Raw genomic sequence first — 13,156 nt, 5'->3', positions numbered from 1 at the left:
ATGTTGCGGAACATGTCAGTTCATTCGGCCATGAGGTGCGCACGGCGCAGGAGTGCAAAAAGCGCTGGAATGACATCAAGCGCAGCACTAAGGCTAAGCGTGCCTCAAATTACAACTTGACTCTGGTGACTGGCAGTGGGCCTGCACCAGAGGAGGAAGAACTCACTCCGCATGAGGCTCTCGTTGCGGAGTTCATACCACCAGAATTGGTCGAAGGTGTGGGAGAGATGCTGGACTTTGATGCCCAGTCCAGTGAGTGTTGATGCGTAGTTGTTGAGGACGTGTGTGTTTCACTTGTGGGATGTGTTGTGCATGATTGCTGCTACATGTGACGTGTACATGGTTCTGATGTGTAAGTAATGCAATGCTACCGTCATGCATGTCTCCTCTGCCTGCATGCGGGACTCCATGTGGGCATGCTCCCTTGCCCCTCCTCCGCCACTCTGCACCCCAGTTCCACCTTTGCACTGGTCTGCTACATTCTTGCCAATGTGTAGTTTCTTGTTCATGTGTCCTGTGTAGATGCTAACTTCCAGCTTAGAAACTGCCAGACATATGCCGTGTGGTACAGCCTTAGTACTCGATGCAGGGTATCCCACTTGTACTGTGCATGGGTCAGATGTCCCGCAGGGACATGAGTGCCCATTCATGCTCCATGTGCATTGCACGCATGCCCCTATGTGTCCTTGACTGGATGATCACTGTAATATGAGTCCTTGGTTACATACATTGCCTGCCATATTATCGGCCTCCCCATGTCAACTGTGGTTCAGTCCTGCGTTGCACACATGTTTAGGCTCTGACAATCTGTGTGGCTCACAGGCCTCAGCCTGTTCAATGGCCAATGACTCTGTCCAACTCTTGTCGTGTCTTCTTCACACGTGGCTGGCCTCCGGATCTTCCATCATGTGTCCTGCCCACTGTCCCAGCATCATTTGCAGTGTTGTAATTTGAATCACATTAAGCTGTTGATGCCAGTCAACACTGCTTGTCAATACACAGGTGTATGGGCAGCCTTTTGATACCATGCTAGGCATCCCTGCTTTGGTACTGGGGTGGAGGGGTGCTTGGCTGCTAGACATGTTACACATTGAATACACAATGCACGTGATGTCTGAATTTGACATTGCACTGCCTTCACATTTCCTGGCACACACCATGGAGTGCTTGTATATGTAGGTAGTGAGTGGCGTACACATTTTCAGCACTGCATAGACCCACTTCCATGCAAACTGCCACCTTTCAACAGGTCTGATCACAGTAGCTATTCAAAGTAGACCCAGCATGCATGCCTGGTCATATGTTGTGTGTCACATGTCTGCCGGATGCCTTTGCTGTCGGTGTGTGTGTGTGTTGTGTGCTTCTGACATGTGTAGTGACCTTTTCCTCTCTATTTTTCAGGTGATGACGCAATGGATGCAGAGGATGGTGTTGTCATGCCAGACACAGGGTTGGTAAGACCACATCAACCCGGCACTAGTGGGGGTCGTGGGGTGGTAGGCCACGAAAACCCCCAAGTGCTGCAGTCCATCCTGTCTCTGGCTGCCTATGAGTCCAGCCTTGATGACGACTCTGACGTCCATGTTGAGTTGGATGAGCATCAAGTCCATGTGTCAGGGGTGAGTGATTCTGATGTGGACACTCCTCTGTCTGCGACACCTGCACTGAGAGATCAGACAGTCTTGGTTCCTCCGCCCGTGGTGGATCGGGACGCAGGGTCACCCTCCACACCAGTCACTGATGTGCCTGGGACATCACGTCGACGGGGGCATGTAGTCGTGCAGCCGCAGGCGGTGCCAACACAGCGAGGACCTCCGGTCCTTGGGTCCCGCAGGGGTCAAGCCCGGCAACGCGGTCGCCGCGCGCAACCGCTGTATACTGAGTGGGAGCAAGACATGACTGCCAATTCCGAACGGCAGGGGGCAGCAATGGAGAACATCGCTGACAGCATGGAGAGTGTGGCCCGATCTGTGCTCCCCCCTGCTAGGCAGGTGCTTCTCCAGCAGCAGGTGGCACGGTCCACGGCCCGCTCGCTCAGGCTGGGCATGGCGGCCTCAGACAGGGCACGCCAGGCTGAAATGTCGTCTCTGCGTCAAGCAATTGCTGCTCACGCAGAGGCGCACATGGATGCCCTGAGGGAGGAGTATGCCTCCCTCAGATCCACTCTGGGTGTCCTTATGATGTCCCAGAGGCAGCAGGCAGAGGAGAGGTTTGCACAGCTTGAGCGCACCATCTCGGCTGAGCTACAGGCTTGCCGGGAGGTGCAGTGGTTGTCCAGCCAGGCCTTGCAGGAGGAACTCCGTGTTACACGTGCTACCTTGCAAGAGGAAGCACGTGTATCACGTGAGGTTCTGCATGCAGACCTATGTAACATCGCCACACAGAACCAGGCTCACCTGTCCGGCAGACTTGCTGCCGACGAGGGGCAAGCTGCGGCTAGGCGTGGCCAGGCTACTGTTCCACGTCCTCCTTTCCGGGATGAGCCAGACTCGGACGACCATCTATCTCCCACATAGGTCGTGCTGTGCAGGTGTTGAGCCCATGGAGGTATTTTTTTTTGGCTCAGCATCATCGCATGTGGATGTTGAGCAGCACCCTGTACCTCCCCCCTCCTGGGTGCCTCCCCTCCCCCCCGGGTCGTATGTGGCCATTTTTGATTTTTCGTTTAGTTTAGTTAGTTAAGTTTCTGTTTGATAGTTAGTTTAAATAGGTAATGTAGGTTTTCCATAGTTAGTGTAATTAGTTAATAGTTGAGTTAGTTTAAAATGTGTAGTCTATTGTGCTTTCATGTGACAGTGCGGTGCCTTGTGGTTTTTGAAGGCATCCACTGTCTGTTCCAGCTGGGCCCTTCATGGTTGTCTTGTGTATGTGTTTGCTGCTTGGGTTCCTTGACTCACATATGCCACTCCTGCCTCCCTTATCCATGGGCTCGCAAGGATGGTTCGGTGTTACAGAATTTTACACAAGGGCTTTGGACTGTCATATCTGTGGCATGTCTGGTGCTTTGTGACTTGTGTTGACAACCCTAGTGGGGATGATTTAGGTGTAATTGTCCACTGTTCAGCTTTTGCTAGATGGGGTGTGTCATGATTAATGTGGACATTGATTGCTATGCATTGTGTATTATGTCTCATTTCTTTCCTGTACACGTGCCTGTTGCAATTCATGCTGTAGATAGTGTTCCACACTTTGGAAGTCAAAGACGGACTGATGGTGTGATTTGTGATGTGACTCTCTGACATGGTCAAGTAATGAGATGCCTGATGAGACACACACAGATCACTTTGATGCATTAATCATTTGTTTCATGCACTTTCTGCAGGGGGATGAGGCACCAGAGCACCTTTGCCAGCAGACATGGCCCATTGGACGACGGAATTCCTGACCCGTTTGTTGGTGCCCACATGCACATGTGTGCACGAGCAGAGCCACAGTGATTGCAGACCCACATCCTAGAACTGCTGACATGTTCCAAGGAACTCCAGGCAAGGTGAGCATCACAGTGGGGCCACGACACAGCAAAGCTTGCACCAGGCGAGTTGCACATGCAGGCTTAGTCACAGCACTGAGGGTGAGCTTAGACGAATATTGGTGTTGAAGCACACAATGCAGCTCAGATGTGTTTGTGGACTGATGGCTGTTGATAGTAGGGTTGTCTGGGACACATGCAGGGGCAGTGGCACATACCCTGCGGTACACCAAGGTTCATTGAGGCACTTGTATCAACCATGTAGCCTTCAGAGACATGGAAAGGGGCAGCTCACAGGGACATACAGCAAGGGACATACTTGGGTGCAGTGCATGTCTATTCCACGTACTTCATGATAAATGCACTGCCAACTTTGTTTTGGTCATGGTGGTACGCAACTTGCTCTGTAGTCATGGCTTGCCATATGGGTCTGTCTGCTTACCCAGGGAACATTGCATGTTGTGTGAATTGTGACACATTGGTGTTCCATTGCCACTCACCCACCAGCGCCTGACTCACTGCATTGACTGTGTATGACCCGTCACAGGGGTGATGTTATATATGGGTACGAAGCATCGAGCACTGATTGTCTGTTTGTAGAGTAGTTTGTTGCTATGGGGCATGTTTTGTGTTGTGTTTTCGTGTAATTGGCACATACAGGTTGTTGACTGTGTCTCTCTTTGCAGCATTGGAGTGCTCCTGTAACCGGCCCTGAGAGTGCGCAGGCAGGAGGCCAGCACTCAAAACCAGAGCTAAGTGTCTTGTTGTTTTCCTTACAAACTGCCCTGCATAGGCTTGCTGGGGAGTGTACTGATGCATGGATGTATGTGTGGTCCTATTTGGTATGTTTTTTTCCCTAATCACCCGTGATCCTATGCAATTATGAAACCTGTACCCTCTACCCGGTGTTCCTGCTTCCCGTGCCTATCCAAGCAATGTTCCCTGACCCTCTTTCCCCACTGGGGTTGCGGATGCCTGTGTAAGCCCCGAACTTGCAGGCGCCAAAACCCTAGAGGGGGTGGTTGGTTCGTACCACTCCTGAGCCTGGACTACAGAAGGCCATGACAATGATGTCCAAGTTTGTTTGGATTGTGTATGTGTTCATGCAGGTTGTACATTTTCGTGCATTCCCTAGTTTCATGTGTCATTCCTCCTCCCCTCACCTGCCACTCATTCCAGTCATCCAGTGTGTCTACACCTGTCCCGACTGCATATCCCTGAACCTCATTCCCCACCATGATCTCAGGGGCCTGTGTGAGTTTGACCTTGCAGGCACCCGGGACATGGTGTGGGTGGTTGTTTCATGAGACTCCCGCGCCTGTACAGGGGACCTGTGGCAGTACACATACATTCATGGTGCATCATCCTATGTCATGTACCACACATGTCTCACATCCTGTCGTGACATTGTTCTGCTGTGCTACCTTGGTTGTTGCATCATTGTGGTAGTACTTGGCGTTTGTGAGGTACTGCTACGTCAAGTCATCTACTGGAGGGTGTTTGGGTTCGTTTTCATGCCTTGGATTTTGTGATTTTGGAAATGAGTGTGGATTCTGAGGGTTCAGGCATCTTTTTACACACAAGGTGGGAGATGGACACGAAGGGTAAAGGTGATCCTGTGGCCAGGTGGAAATGAGGGTTGGAGGCTCCATGACCCAGGTGCAGTTGTTCAGTGGGTCATGGTCATTTGCGCGGGAGGGGGGGGTTGTTGTTGATAGTTGCATTGCCCTGCAGTGTGATGGGAACTCTGACATTGTAATGTTGTTGTCCTATGTACATGTTGTGTTCTGCTGATCAATGCCTGTTCATGTGTTGTGTTTTCCTTTCAGGTGCGAGGGGATAGTTGTGGTTTGACATGCTGGGGTGTACACATGGTGGATGTTCACATGTGATGTGTAGGGAACACTGATGGTCACTTGAGTGCACATGCATATGTGGAGTGCATGTCCCTGCAGAACCACACACTTGCACTCGGATGCACTCCATGTACTCCCACCCTTGCATATCCACGTGTACACTGTTTGCCTTCTGGTGCCCACTGTGTCCCGGCAGCACATGTTCTGTGACCGATTATGGTTCCAGTACATGCCAAATTTGATGTTTGATGTAGTCTGTCACTTAGATGTGATGCTCAGGGTGTGCATCACTCGCAATGGCTGTTCACTGTGCTGTGCGCTGAGCAGTGTGATGCAGGAGTGGGACACTGCACACATGAGCTGCAGTGCCTGTGGTTGGTGATGTGGGGGCACCACCATGTCCACCGGGACGCCCTGCCGTGTTGCAACATTGTGCAGGACACATGCTGCCACAATGATCCTGCACACTACTGGTGGTGCATAGAGTAGTTGCCCACCAGAGCGGTCAAGGGAGCGGAAACGTGACTTGAGCACTCCGAATGTGCGCTCCACTATGCCCCTGGTTGCAATATGGGCGGCGTTGTATCTTACCTGGGGTGGTGTGGTGGGGTTCCGGATTGGCGTCATCATGTGGTTGCTCAGAGGGTAGGCACTGTCCCCTGGGGAGGTGATAATAATTGAGATTATTAGGGTTGGGATATTTGTCTGTGTGTGACTTGCATGCATGTGCAAGGGCATTTGTACTGACCAGGAGCCATGTGTCGCCATGCTGCCCAGCTTCCAGGGCCCGGCTCAGGGCGGACATTCTGTATATGAAACTGTCATGGGTGGAGCCAGGGTAGTTTGCATAGACAGAGGTGATGATTCCCTTTGCATCGCATACCACCTGTACATTGATGGAATGCCAGTGCTTGCGGTTTCGGTAGATGTGCTCAGTGGCCCTAGGTGGACGTAGGGCCACATGGCACCGAGCACTTTGGGGAAGTGTGCCACCCTGAAAAAATCCAGGACAACGGCCTGCCTTTCTGCGGGTGTTCTGGGCATGTATATGTGCCTGCGGACTGAGGGGCGCGCTGTCATGATTGCCAGTACCTGGTGTAGGCAGCGTGACTGCGTGGCCTGTGAGACCCCCCCACTATGGCAGTGGTCTGCTGAAACGACCCAGTGGCCAAAAAATGCAAGACACTGAGCAGCTTCTCCAAGGGGCTCAATGCTTGGGAGCAAAGGGTGGGGGATGTGAGGTCATCTTCCCACTCCCTGACCAGGTCTAGGATGATATGGGGTGGAAACCTATACCTGCCGTAGACCTGGTCGTCAGGCATCCCAAAAAGGCTTGTCCGTGGTGCAAAAATGCGTGCCCTGGCTATTCTCCTCCTCCTGCGGTGTCCCACGATCAGTGCAGCAACAAATGGGGCATTCATCGTCGCTGTATATACGCGTTTGTTGTTTGCGCGCACTTTTATGCTGTCCGCGGGACGCCTCCGTGTGGGCGGACCGTTGACGCCTGTGCACGTCTTTTGCCGTGCACGTGTTTCCTGTATTCGGGTGTCATCGCGTGTGATCGGAGGGGAGCGAGCGTACACGCGATTGGCCTGGGTACATGTGTTTCCAGGTGCGCGGGTAGTTCCACATGCGATTGGCCTGGGTACGTGTATTACAGGGGTGCGCGAGAAATGCTACACGCGATTGGCCTGGGTACGTGTATTACAGGGGTGCGCGAGAAAATCTACACGCGATTGGCCTGGGTACGTGTGTTCCGGGGTGCCGTGAACTTTCACACGCGATTGGTTGAAATCCACGTGTGTTCTGTCATCACGTGCAATGAGGGATACACCCTCGCACGCCACGTCACAGACGCGCTCACGCGCTGAGGGCCTTTGGTCCAATGAAAATGCGTATGCGTGCAGACGCGCTTACGCGCTAAGGGCCTTTCCTCGAATTACACGCTGACGTGCAGATTTTTCACGTGCCAAATCACTCCGTATCAAGCTGGCCACGCGAATACACACGGAAGACCACGCTCCTGCCCAGAAGGCCGAATCACTGCCCCCCAGTGCCCCGAGCAGCCTCCCACGTGCCATCTGCTGCTGCCTGCCTGCCTGCCTGCCTGCTGCCACCGTGCCCTGCCATTTGGTGCCTGCACATCAGCCATCTGCAGGGGTCCAGTTGCTGTGTCCACCCCTGCTGGAACAGTAGACTCCCGACTGGGATACCATCGCTCCACAGCCCAGCCCCAGGACCCAGTTGCCCACCCACGCCTGCCTCGGGGGTCGCCATGTCGGGGCAAGCACCATCTGAGACCAGTGGCGACCCCCAGCCAGAGAGGCAGAGGGCCACCAGCTTCAGTGAGAAGGAAGTTGGTGTCCTGGTGGAGCATGTCCTGGGGCATTATGATGCCCTCTTCGGAAGACCACGCGCCAACAAGGAAGGACGGGAGAGGATCTGGGACGATGTAGTGGTTGCCATCAACGCGGCGGGGGTGGCAACCCGCGACATCAAGCACATCAAGAAGCGCTGGGAGGACTTGAGGTCCAGGACCCTCAATAAGGCCCGGCGCCTCGCGGAGGGGGGCCGGGCACGCCTGAGTGACATCCAGATGAGGGTCCTGGAACGCGTAGACCCAGCGCTCCACGCCCAGATCCTTCGGAGGCAGACCCATCTGGAGTTGGCCGGTAAGTGGCCAAGCATTACTGTGTGAGACAGGGCATGTTGCAGTGTGCTGGTTGTCTGATACCTGCCTGTATGTGTGACATAGGCCATGTACGTATGTGTGTGTGCAGGGACATCATGGTCAGGCATGTGAGTACAGTAATGTGTGAACCACATGGTTGGTGCATGTGTTCTATTGCAACATGGGGGGCTCTGTGCGGAATGGACACATGGAAGCATGGCAGTCTCTGTTCCTGGACATGGGTGGGGGTGAGGGATGGGTGGGGGCCTTGTGGAGGCTGCCCCTGGTGACTGGAGGGGTGGGGGTGGTGGGAGACATGGGTGGGGGCCTGGTGGAGGCTGCCCCTGGTGACTGGAGGGGTGGGGGTGGTGTGAGACATGGGTGGGGGCCTTGTGGAGGCTGCCCCTGGTGACTGGGGGGTGGGGGTGGTGGGAGACATGGGTGGTGGCCATGTGGAGGCTGCCCCTGGTGACTGGGGGGTGGGGGTGGTGGGAGACATGGGTGGGGGCCTGGTGGAGGCTGCCCCTGGTGACTGGAGGAGTGGGGGTGGTGGGAGACATGGGTGGGGGCCTGGTGGAGGCTGCCCCTGGTGACTGGAGGGGTGGGGGTGGTGGGAGACATGGGTGGGGGCCTGGTGGAGGCTGCCCCTGGTGACTGGAGGGGTGGGGGCGGTGGGAGACATGGGTGGGGGCCTTGTGGAGGCTGCCCCTGGTGACTGGAGGGGTGGGGGTGGTGGGAGACATGGGTGGGGGCCTGGTGGAGGCTGCCCCTGGTGACTGGAGGGGTGGGGGTGGTGGGATACATGGGTGGGGGCCTGGTGGAGGCTGCCCCTGGTGACTGGAGGGGTGGGGGTGGTGGGAGACATGGGTGGGGGCCTGGTGGAGGCTGCCCCTGGTGACTGGAGGGGTGGGGGTGGTGGGAGACATGGGTGGGGGCCTGGTGGAGGCTGCCCCTGGTGACTGGAGGGGTGGGGGTGGTGGGAGACTTGGGTGGGGGCCTTGTGGAGGCTGCCCCTGGTGACTGGGGGGTGGGGGTGGTGGGAGACATGGGTGGGGGCCTTGTGGAGGCTGCCCCTGGTGACTGGAGGGGTGGGGTGGTGGGAGACATGGTTGGGGGCCTGGTGGCAGGTGCCCCACAGTGCTGGGGGGTGGGGGTGCAGGGGGACATGAGTGGGGGCCTGCTGGGGGGTGGGGGTACAAGGGGACATGAGTGGGGGCCTGCTGGGGGGTGGGGGTGGTGTGAGACATGGGTGGGGGCCTTGTGGAGGCTGCCCCTGGTGACTGGGGGGTGGGGGTGGTGGGAGACATGGGTGGGGGCCTTGTGGAGGCTGCCCCTGGTGACTGGGGGGTGGGGGTGGTGGGAGACATGGGTGGGGGCCTGGTGGAGGCTGCCCCTGGTGACTGGAGGGGTGGGGGTGGTGGGAGACATGGGTGGGGGCCTGGTGGAGGCTGCCCCTGGTGACTGGAGGGGTGGGGGTGGTGGGAGACATGGGTGGGGGCCTGGTGGAGGCTGCCCCTGGTGACTGGAGGGGTGGGGGTGGTGGGAGACATGGGTGGGGGCCTGGTGGAGGCTGCCCCTGGTGACTGGAGGGATGGGGGTGGTGGGAGACATGGGTGGGGGCCTGGTGGAGGCTGCCCCTGGTGACTGGAGGGGTGGGGGTGGTGGGAGACATGGGTGGGGGCCTGGTGGAGGCTGCCCCTGGTGACTGGAGGGGTGGGGGTGGTGGGAGACATGGTTGGGGGCCTGGTGGAGGCTGCCCCTGGTGACTGGGTGGTGGGGGTGGTGGGAGACATGGGTGGGGGCCTTGTGGAGGCTGCCCTGGTGACTGGGGGGTGGGGGTGGTGGGAGACATGGGTGGGGGCCTTGTGGAGACTGCCCCTGGTGACTGGAGGGGTGGGGGTGGTGGGAGACATGGGTGGGGGCCTGGTGGAGGCTGGCCCTGGTGACTGGAGGGGTGGGGGTGGTGTGAGACATGGGTGGGGGCCTGGTGGAGGCTGCCCCTGGTGACTGGAGGGGTGGGGGTGGTGGGAGACATGAGTGGGGGCCTTGCGGAGGCTGCCCCTGGTGACTGGAGGGGTGGGGGTGGTGGAAGACATGGGTGGGGGCCTGGTGGAGGCTGCCCCTGGTGACTGAAGGGGTGGGGGTGGTGGGAGACATGGGTGGGGGCCTGGTGGAGGCTGCCCCTGGTGACTGGAGGGGTGGGGGTGGTGGGAGACATGGGTGGGGGCCTGGTGGAGGCTGCCCCTGGTGACTGGAGGGGTGGGGGTGGTGGGAGACATGGGTGGGGGCCTGGTGGAGGCTGCCCCTGGTGACTGGAGGGGTGGGGTGGTGGGAGACATGGGTGGGGGCCTGGTGGAGGCTGCCCCTGGTGACTGGAGGGGTGGGGTGGTGGGAGACATGGGTGGGGGCCTGGTGGAGGCTGCCCCTGGTGACTGGAGGGGTGGGGGTGGTGGGAGACATGGGTGGGGCCTGGTGGAGGCTGCCCCTGGTGACTGGAGGGGTGGGGGTGGTGGGAGACATGGGTGGGGGCCTTGTGGAGGCTGCCCCTGGTGACTGGAGGGGTGGGGGTGGTGGGAGACATGGCTGGGGGCCTGGTGGAGGCTGCCCCTGGTGACTGGAGGGGTGGGGGTGGTGGGAGACATGGGTGGGGGCCTGGTGGCAGGTGCCCCACAGTGCTGGGGGGTGGGGGTGCAGGGGGACATGAGTGGGGGCCTGCTGGGGGGTGGGGGTGCAAGGGGACATGAGTGGGGGCCTGCTGGGGGGTGGGGGTGCAAGGGGACATGAGTGGGGGCCTGCTGGGGGGTGGGGGTGGTGTGAGACATGGGTGGGGGCCTTGTGGAGGCTGCCCCTGGTGACTGGGGGGTGGGGGTGGTGGGAGACATGGGTGGGGGCCATGGGTGGGGGCCTTGTGGAGGCTGCCCCTGGTGACTGGAGGGGTGGGGGTGGTGGGAGACATGGGTGGGGGCCTGGTGGAGGCTGCCCCTGGTGACTGGAGGGGTGGGGGTGGTGGGAGACATGGGTGGGGGCCTTGTGGAGGCTGCCCCTGGTGACTGGAGGGGTGGGGGTGGTGGGAGACATGGTTGGGGGCCTGGTGGAGGCTGCCCCTGGTGACTGGGTGGTGGGGGTGGTGGGAGACATGGGTGGGGGCCTGGTGGAGGCTGCCCCTGGTGACTGGGGGGTGGGGGTGGTGTGAGACATGGGTGGGGGCCTGGTGGAGGCTGCCCCTGGTGACTGGAGGGGTGGGGGTGGTGGGAGACATGGGTGGGGGCCTGGTGGAGGCTGCCCCTGGTGACTGGAGGGGTGGGGGTGCTGTGAGACATGGGTGGGGGCCTGGTGGAGGCTGCCCCTGGTGACTGGAGGGGTGGGGGTGGTGGGAGACATGGGTGGGGGCCTGGTGGAGGCTGCCCCTGGTGACTGGGGGGTGGAGGCTGCCCCTGGTGACTGGAGGGGTGGGGGTGGTGGGAGACATGGTTGGGGGCCTGGTGGAGGCTGCCCCTGGTGACTGGGTGGTGGGGGTGGTGGGAGACATGGGTGGGGGCCTGGTGGAGGCTGCCCCTGGTGACTGGGGGGTGGGGGTGGTGTGAGACATGGGTGGGGGCCTGGTGGAGGCTGCCCCTGGTGACTGGAGGGGTGGGGGTGGTGGGAGACATGGGTGGGGGCCTGGTGGAGGCTGCCCCTGGTGACTGGAGGGGTGGGGGTGCTGTGAGACATGGGTGGGGGCCTGGTGGAGGCTGCCCCTGGTGACTGGAGGGGTGGGGGTGGTGGGAGACATGGGTGGGGGCCTGGTGGAGGCTGCCCCTGGTGACTGGGGGGTGGAGGCTGCCCCTGGTGACTGGAGGGGTGGGGGTGGTGGGAGACATGGGTGGGGGCCTGGTGGAGGCTGCCCCTGGTGACTGGGGGGTGGGGGTGCAAGGGGACATGAGTGGGACATGGTTGGGGGCCTGCTGGCAGGTGCCCCACGGTGCTGGGGGGTGGGGGTGCAAGGGGACATGTGGCTTGGCTGGGGGGCATGCCCATGGTGGATGGGCTGCCTGCGGGACATGACCAGGGGTGCAGGGTAGTCCCCTGTGGTGTGGGCTGCCTGCAGAGGTCGTGTAGGGGGTAGAGGGGAGACCTGGGAGGACCCACACTGGCAATTCACCTCTTCAACTTCCCGCACACCCACGTAATACACTGCCCCACTCGCACAGGCCCAATTGCGTGTAGGATTTCTCGCGCACCCCTGTAATACACGTACCCAGGCCAATCGCGTGTAGATTTTCTCGCGCACCCCTGAAATCCACGTACCCGGGCCAATCGCGTGTAGAATTTCTCGCGGACCCCTGAAATCCACGTACCCAGCCCAATCGCGTGTAGATTTTCTCGCGCACCCCTGAAATCCACGTACCCAGGCCAATCGCGTGTAGAATTTCTCGCGCACCCCTGAAATCCACGTACCCAGCCCAATCGCGTGTAGGTTTTCTCGCGCACCCCTGAAATCCACGTACCCAGGCCAATCGCGTGTAGAATTTCTCACGCACCCTGAAATCCACGTACCCAGCCCAATCGCGTGTAGATTTTCTCGCGCACCCCTGTAATACACGTACCCAGGCCAATCGTGTGTAGAATTTCTCGCGCACCCCTGAAATCCACGTACCCAGGCCAATCGCGTGTAGATTTTCTCGCGCACCCCTGTACTACACGTACCCAGGCCAATCGCGTGTAGATTTTCTCGCGCACCCCTGAAATCCACGTACCCAGGCCAATCGCGTGTAGATTTTCTCACGCACCCCTGTAATACACGTACCCAGGCCAATCGCGTGTAGAATTTCTCGCGCACCCCTGTAATCCACGTACCCAGGCCAATCGCGTGTAGAATTTCTCGCGCACCCCAGAAATCCACGTACCCAGGCCAATCGCGTGTAGATTTTCTCGCGCACCCCTGTAATACACGTACCCAGGCCTATCGCGTGTGGGGACACCCGCACACCCCTGAAATACACGCTCCCCGCTCTGCGTTTGCTGCTGCCCTTTGCGCTGGATTGGGGATTTTGATGGCTTTTCCCTGCGCGAGGGGCGTTCTTGGGGGCGTAACTGACGCTGCTGCAGGGTCGCTGCGCCACTCTGCGCCACGGCTGGTTGTGGATGTTGGAATCCATGAATACGCTGTGCGCCTGAATG

This window comes from Ambystoma mexicanum, chromosome 4q (assembly GCF_040938575.1).
Source record: "Ambystoma mexicanum isolate Mex_15411 chromosome 4q, UKY_AmexF1_1, whole genome shotgun sequence".
NCBI lineage: Eukaryota > Metazoa > Chordata > Amphibia > Caudata > Ambystomatidae > Ambystoma > Ambystoma mexicanum.
The sequence above is the reverse complement of the archived record's forward strand: the minus strand, read 5'-3'. Positions refer to the sequence as shown.